Source organism: Dysidea avara, chromosome 3, assembly GCF_963678975.1.
Source record: "Dysidea avara chromosome 3, odDysAvar1.4, whole genome shotgun sequence".
Lineage (NCBI taxonomy): Eukaryota > Metazoa > Porifera > Demospongiae > Dictyoceratida > Dysideidae > Dysidea > Dysidea avara.
In genome coordinates this window covers 36,018,847-36,026,513 of record NC_089274.1, presented here as the reverse complement: position 1 = coordinate 36,026,513, position 7,667 = coordinate 36,018,847, and positions in this window count along the sequence as shown.

The following is a 7,667-nucleotide window of genomic DNA, read 5'->3' as shown; positions in this document are numbered from 1 at the left end:
CTCTTGTGAATAGCAGTAGCTAATTGTGCATCATTAATTAAGAGGGGAGTACTTGCTCCCTGTGCACCCCTCTGGATCCGCTCCTGTTAGATACTTTTAGGTAATCAGAATTAAAGTGATACTGGCTAAAGAGCTATCTCTTAATCAAGACACACGGTAGTGTGTCGTGCGGCCCAAGAAGCCGGTGCGCCACACCCGTGAGTATATTGACAGGAAGAACAAAAACGTCATTTTCACACCTTTGTATCTCGGTGATCACTTATCTAATTGGAACCAAATTTGCTACACAGTTGCCCGCCAGCCAAGGGAGTCTACATTCCAAATTTGAAGGAAATCGCTCCAGCCATTTCCGAGATACGAGCTGCCAAAGTTTCGTTTTTTTTTCGTTTTTTTTTTCGTTTTGTTTTTCTTTTTCTTCTTCGTCTTTTCGCACACTTGCAAAAATTGCTATAACAAGCAAACGCGTACTCCGATCGCCTTGAAATTTGGCACACAGAAAGGGAGTCCAAAGGAGAATCCTAGCATCAAATTTGGTACAAATCCGATGAATGGTTCAGGAGTTATGATCCATTATTCGCGTAAAACAAGATCGATTTGTTGTCACGCCTACAGGGTAAACCGCTTCATGGAATGAGTTGAAAATTGCTATGTAGATGGAGTAACCATCGTAGGAGTGCCTTTTGGTGGTTTGAAAGGAATCGAGATAAAGACCACGGAGATATGACACAAAACCCAACCTGTGTCACAATTACGCGATCGATTTTTATGAATAAAAAAGTATTAGTTTTCACACCTACTAGGCAAACCGCTTAGAGCAATGAGCTGAAAATCGGTGCATAGCTGGAATAATCTTCATAGAAAGTCCTTGCAGTAGTACAGAAGAATCGGATTACAAACCACTGAGTTATGATTCGAAAGCCAACTCTGTGTAGCAAATGCGAGATCGAGATACTCTAATAGAACAGTCACCCTAATAGAGCATTCGGCTAGTTTATTTATTCCATTATAGAATTTTATTACATCACAAGTTATTCTGTAGGGAGTTCAGCTGCAAATAGCAGTGGCGGATCCAGGATGGGGCATTTGGGGCAAATGCCCCCCCCCCCCTTCAAGAAATTGCATACAAGATCGAGATACTCTAATAGAGCAGTCAATTACTCTAATAAAGCAGTCACAATGTTCATGAGGCAGTGTAGCTTACCTATGAAGCTACAAATAGGATTTTATTTTACATAACAGACGTGATATAGTTGGTAAGGATAACTAGCTATTATTGTTGTGACCTTTTTTTTTTTTTTTTTTTTTTTTTTTGGTCTTCAACTGGTTTTCAGCAAGTTTTTTTGGTCTTCAACTGTTTTTCAGAAAGGTGCCCCCCCTCTTTCGAAACTCTGGATCCGCCCTTGAATAGTTAATCTTATAGACAGTTCAGCAAGAAGACAATCACCATGTGGAGAGTTAAGCAAATATATCACTATAGAGATTCAGAACATTACAAGTCACACTGAAGAAAGTTCAGCTATAAACAAGTCATGCACTGTGTAGAGAATTCAGCTACAATTAAGTCACTCTCTAGAGAATTCAGCTACACAGAATTCAGCTACACACAAGTCACTGTGGAGAGAGTTCAGCTACAAACAAATTACCCTTTAGAGTGATCAGCTACAAACAAAACACTTTGCAGGGTGTTCAGCTGCAACAAATCAACCTTTAGAGCGATCAGCAATGAACAAATCAACACAAATCTACCTGTAGAGAGATAAGCTAGAAACAAATCACCCTGTAGAGAGTTCAGCTACAAAAAATCACCCTGTAGAGACATCAGCTAGAAACTAGACACAATATAAGGAGTTCAGCTACAAGCAAATCACCCTGTAGAGAGTTCAGCTACAAACAAATTACCCTGAAGAGAGGTCAGCTACAAAAAATCACCCTGTAGAGATATCAGCTAGAAACAAATCACCCTGAAGAGAGGTCAGCTACAAAAAAATCACCTTGTAGAGAAATCAACTACAAACAAAACACTTTGCAGAGAGTTCAGCTACAAACAAATCAACCTTTAGAGCGATCAGCAACAAACAAATCAACCTGTAGAGAGATAAGCTAGAAACAAATCACCCTGTAGAGAGTTCAGCTAAAACAAATCAATCTGCAGAGAGATCAGCTATGTACAAATCACCTTATAGATAGTTCAGCTACAAACAAATTACCTTGTAGAGAGATCGGCTACAAACAAATCACCTTGCAGAGAGAACAGCTACACACATATCAAGTTGTATAGAGATCAGCTACAAACAAATCACCCTGTAGAGAGATCAGCTACAAACTAGACACAAAGTAAGGAGTTCATCTACAAGCAAATCAACCTGCAGAGTAATCAGCTAGAAACAAATCACCCTGAAGAGAGGTCAGCTACAAAAAATCATCCTGTAGAGAGATCAGCTAGAAACAAATCACCCTGAAGAGAGGTCAGCTACAAAAAAATCACCCTGTAGAGAGATCAGCTAGAAACAAATCAACCTGAAGAGAGGTCAGCTACAAACAAAACACTTTGCAGAGAATTCAGCTACAAACAAATCAGCTTGTAGAGAGATCAGTTACACACAAATCAACCTGTAGAGAGATACTGTAAGCTAGAAACAAATCACCCTGTAGAGAGTTCAGCTACAAGCAAAACACCCTGCAGAGAGTTCAGCAACAAAGAAACCACCATGTAGAGAGTTCAGCTGCAAACAAATCACCTTATAGAGAGTTCAGCTACAAACAAATCACCCTGTAGAGAGATCAGCTAGAAACTAGACACAATGTAAGGAGTTTAGCTACAAGCAAATCACTCTTTAGTGAGTTCAGCTACAAACAAATCAACCTGCAGTGATATCACCTACAAAAAAGCACCTTGTACAGAGTTCAGCTACAAACAAATTACCCTGTAGAGAGATTGGCTACAAACAAATCAACCTGTAGAAAGATCAGCTACACACAAATCAACTTGTAGAGAGATCAGCTACAAACAAATCACCCTGTAGAGAGATCAGCTACAAGCAAAACACCCTGCAGAGAGTTCAGCAACAAAGAAACCACCATGTAGAGAGTTCAGCTGCAAACAAATCACCTTATAGAGAGTTCAGCTACAAACAAATCACCCTGTAGAGAGATTAGCTAGAAACTAGACACAATGTAAGGAGTTCAGCTACAAGCAAATCACTCTTTAGTGAGTTCAGCTACAAACAAATCAACCTACAGTGAGATCACCTACAAAAAAGCACCTTGTACAGAGTTCAGCTACAAACAAATTACCCTGTAGAGAGATTGGCTACAAACAAATCAACCTGTAGAAAGATCAGCTACACACAAATCAACTTGTAGATAGATCAGCTACAAACAAATCACCCTGTAGAGAGATCAGCTAGAAACTACACACAATGTAAGGAGTTCAGCTACAAGTAAATCACCCTGTAGAGAGTTCAGCTAAAACAAATCAACCTGCAGAGAGATCAGCTACAAATAAATCACTTTATAGACAGTTCAGCTACAAACAAATTACCTTGTAGAGAGATCGGCTGCAAATTAATCAACCTGCAGAGAGATCAGCTACACACAAATCAACTTGTAGAGAGATCAGCTACAAACAAATCACGTGCACCCTGTAGAGAGATCAGCTAGAAACTAGATACAATGCAAGGAGTTCAGCTACAAGCAAAATCACCCTTTAGTGAGTTCAGCTACAAACAAATCAACCTGCAGTGAGATCACCCACAAAAACGCACTTGTACAGAGTTCAGTTACAAACAAATTACCCTGTAGAGAGATCAGGTAGAAGAATTCACCTTGTAGAGAGTTCAGCAACAAAGAAACCACCATGCAGAGAGTTCAGCTGGAAACAAATAACCCAGTAGAAAGATCAGCTAGAAGAAGTTACCTTGTAGAGAGTTCAGTTACAAAGAAACCATCATATAGAGAGTTCAGCTACAAAGAAATTACCCCGTAGAGAGTTCAGCTAGAAGAAGTCACCTTGTAAAGAGTTCAGCTACAAAGAAACCATCATGTACAGAGTTCAGCTACAAAGAAACCACCTGTACAGAATTCAACTACAAACAAATCACCCTGTATAGAGATCAGCTAGAAGAAGTTACCTTGTAGATAGTTCAGCTACAACAATTCACCCTGTAGAAAGATCAGCTAGAAGAAGTCACCTTGTAGAGTGTTCAGTTACAAAGAAACCATCATGTAGAGAGTTCAGCTGCAAACAAATCACTCTGTAGAGAGTTCAGCTACAAAGAAACCGCCATGTAGAGAGTTCAGCCTCATACAAACCACCTTGTAGAGAATTCAACTACAACAAATCACCCTGTAGAGAAGAAGTTACCTTGTAGAGAGTTTAGCTACAAAGAAACCATCATGTAGGGAGTTCAGCTACAAAGAAACCACCATGTAGAGAGTTTAGCTGCAAACAAATCACCTGTGGAGAGTTCAGCTAGAAACAAATCACCCCGTAGAGAGATCAGCTGGACGAAGTCACCTTGTAGAGAGTTCAGCTACAAAGAAACCATCATGTAGACAGTTCAGCTGCAAACAAATCACCCTGCAGAGAGTTCAGCTACAAAAATATCACCCTGTAGAGAGTTCAGCTAGACGAAGTCACCTTATAGAGAGTTCAGCTACAAAGAAACCATCATGTAGAGAGTTCGGCTACAAAGACACCACCATGTAGAGAGTTTAGCTGCAAACAAATCACCTGTAGAGAGTTCAGCTAGAAACAAAATACCCTGTAGAGAGACCAGCTAGAAGAGGTTACCTCGTAGAGAGTTCAGCTACAAAGAAACCATCCTGTATATAGTTCAGCTACATTTCAAGTCACCCAGTAGAGAGATCAGCTGCAAAAAAATATCCTGTGGGGCATAATGGGCATGTAATAAATATATGTATATAATTTGTATAATTACTAATAAAATCAAAAATAATTGAAGCACTAAAATTCTTCTTTAAGTTCTTTTCTTCTTCCTGTAGTGAAGAAAAAAACACATGGGTTAAAAAAGCCCCAAAGCCAGCCATAGGCCGGCTTTGCAGTATACAAATACAAAAAGAAGTGATATCTAATCAAAAACAGCAAAGCTGTAAAAAAAGGTGCGGCCCCCAAAAAGGCCATGGTGAAAAAAGATGTGAAATCCAAGGTGGCGGCCAAGAAATGGCTGTGATGGTAGGTTAATGGTTACATTTTAATAACGACAATTCAGGTGAATTTTGTGCCGCTTGGTCTTGGCACCAAATTCACCTGAATTGTTGTTATTAAAATGTAACCATTAACCTACCATCACAGCCATTTCTTGGCCGCCACCTTGGATTTCACATCTTTTTTCACCATGGCCTTTTTGGGGGCCGCACCTTTTTTTACAGCTTTGCTGTTTTTGATTAGATTAGATTTGTGGGGTTGACTTATCTATTCCAAATCCCTAAATCTGCTGAACTAAAAACTTGTAATATGCCAGTCCCACAATACACAATAGCTACCAGCTGCAGCATCTATTACCAGTAGCTATACGGCAACACCAGGCCGCATCCATATGCCGCATCGGCGCTAATTAAAAAAAAAAGTCATGAGACTCAGTGTGCTTTGATCTTATCGATACGGAGAACTGTGGGAAGGTGAAACAGAAGAACTTGAACCTAAACAGCTAGGTTGTATTACCAATCCCCGAGCAAGAGGTATACCTGGCGATATATACGCGTCAGAGTGTGTACTATATCTATGGCCAGGCGGTATGTGCTGGTGTACCAATGTCAGTGCTGGTCATGCCATAGATATGGTTTAATATGAATGTAGCCATGTGTTAGAGTTTGTAGCTAGTATGCAAACTAGGAATAACCACGAGAGTGATCTAAGTTTAGATAAAGATCATGACTATGCTGGGTATGGCCGTCAGGCCGAGGTTTGGTCGTATGTCTTTCGGTATCTGTAGAGAATGGCAGTGAAGGTGAGCCTTAGTCTACTATCGAATAATAACAAATAATATATAGCTAGAGGTTTATTTTAGACGGCGTTTATGTAAACAATGTTTACCTTGGTTTTACGTGAATAACTTCAAAGGAACAGAAGAAAGACTGAAAAACAACTGTTAAAGAAAGTTTATAAGGATTCAATTGTGTTTATCACTGAAATTTCATTAGTGAGCTGTATGTGTTTTGAGGCAGTACTATCATACACTGTACTGTATTATGATGTAGACATTTGCTATACTTTGTTCAATGGAAAGAATGCCCTTAAAATGAAATTAATTGTTGTGTACTGCCTACCTCATTTCCATTTAGCAACTTTCCATGGCCAGTTGTGATACATGTAGAGTAGCTCCCAATGATGCTAGAAGGCTAATTCACGGAAATTTTGGCACGTCAAAATGGCCTAAACCAATGCGGTGTAGCAAATTCCCTCCTTGAGCATTTCAGGATCATGAAACAAATGAACCATGGCATGCGATAGATACGTACCTCAGATTCCGGACTAGTGGAAAGAACAGCGAATGACAATTTTAGTGAGCTATAGCAGAAGGAAATCTAAGGAAATTTAAGTGCGGTTGAAAATCACTTTCTTGTTCTATGGTGAATTCAATGATGGGTAATTGGAAAGAAACACTCTAATGGAATTCCAACTTTTGATGTTAGTTTTACACTGAAACAAAAGCATTGTGAACTAGCTTTACATATTAGGTAAAATTTACAGTGTTTCCGTAATTAAGCACAATAATGTCTGATTGTCTATTTTTGTAGCAAACTTCTTCATATTTATGTCAAGAAGGTTTATACATTTCCGCCAACAAATATATCACCCAAAACCAGCCTCATTTTTTCCTTCATGATGGCATGGCGGTATTGGTTAGGCATAAAACCAAGCTCAAAAATGCAGATTCTGTAAAATTCACCATAGAGTTAAGAAATAACTCTGACTGACCGACCGATAGACTGACTAACTGACTTACTGATCCCTTTAGCCAAGCATTATGGTTAATGCTATGGAGATAATTTCTTTACCATCTGATGTATAACTACAGTACTTTCATTTTATTGTGTCCCATTTCTTTTTCAACTACCAATTAGGTATCGAGTTGCAGTAATGCATCTATGACTTCTTACGTCTATAGCAGCGTTGAAACTGGGTCGGGTCATCCGGGTCACATTTTCTCCGGGTCATCCGGGTCTGACCCGGTTTAAAATTTATCCAGGTCTGACCCGGATTGGATCACGTTGGAAAAGGAATTGTTCGTTTGACAACGTGGAAACTTATAAATGCTATTGCGTAGCTCTTTCGTGAGGCACGCCCACTTATCGCATTACCAACATACGCGAGGGTAGCTATTGTCAGTAGGTGAAGACCTTTTTTTTTTGGTCTTCAACCTAAAATTAGGCTGAAGTTGCAATATTTACTCAACACGAATCGAACGCTCAAAATGTAGACTCGTTCGCTCGCTCGAGACTAGCCAAAACACGTCTTGGCTTTAATTAATCCGGGTCACATCCGGGTCAAATCGGGGTCAGTGGGTCATCCGGGTCAGCAGTAGTGACCCAGTTTCAACGTTGGTCTATAGTGACTGGATTGATTGCAGAAGCACCTTTTGTATTGTTCTTTGTTTATAACAAGTAAAACATAGCTGAAAACAATGCAACGTTGTAACTTTGCT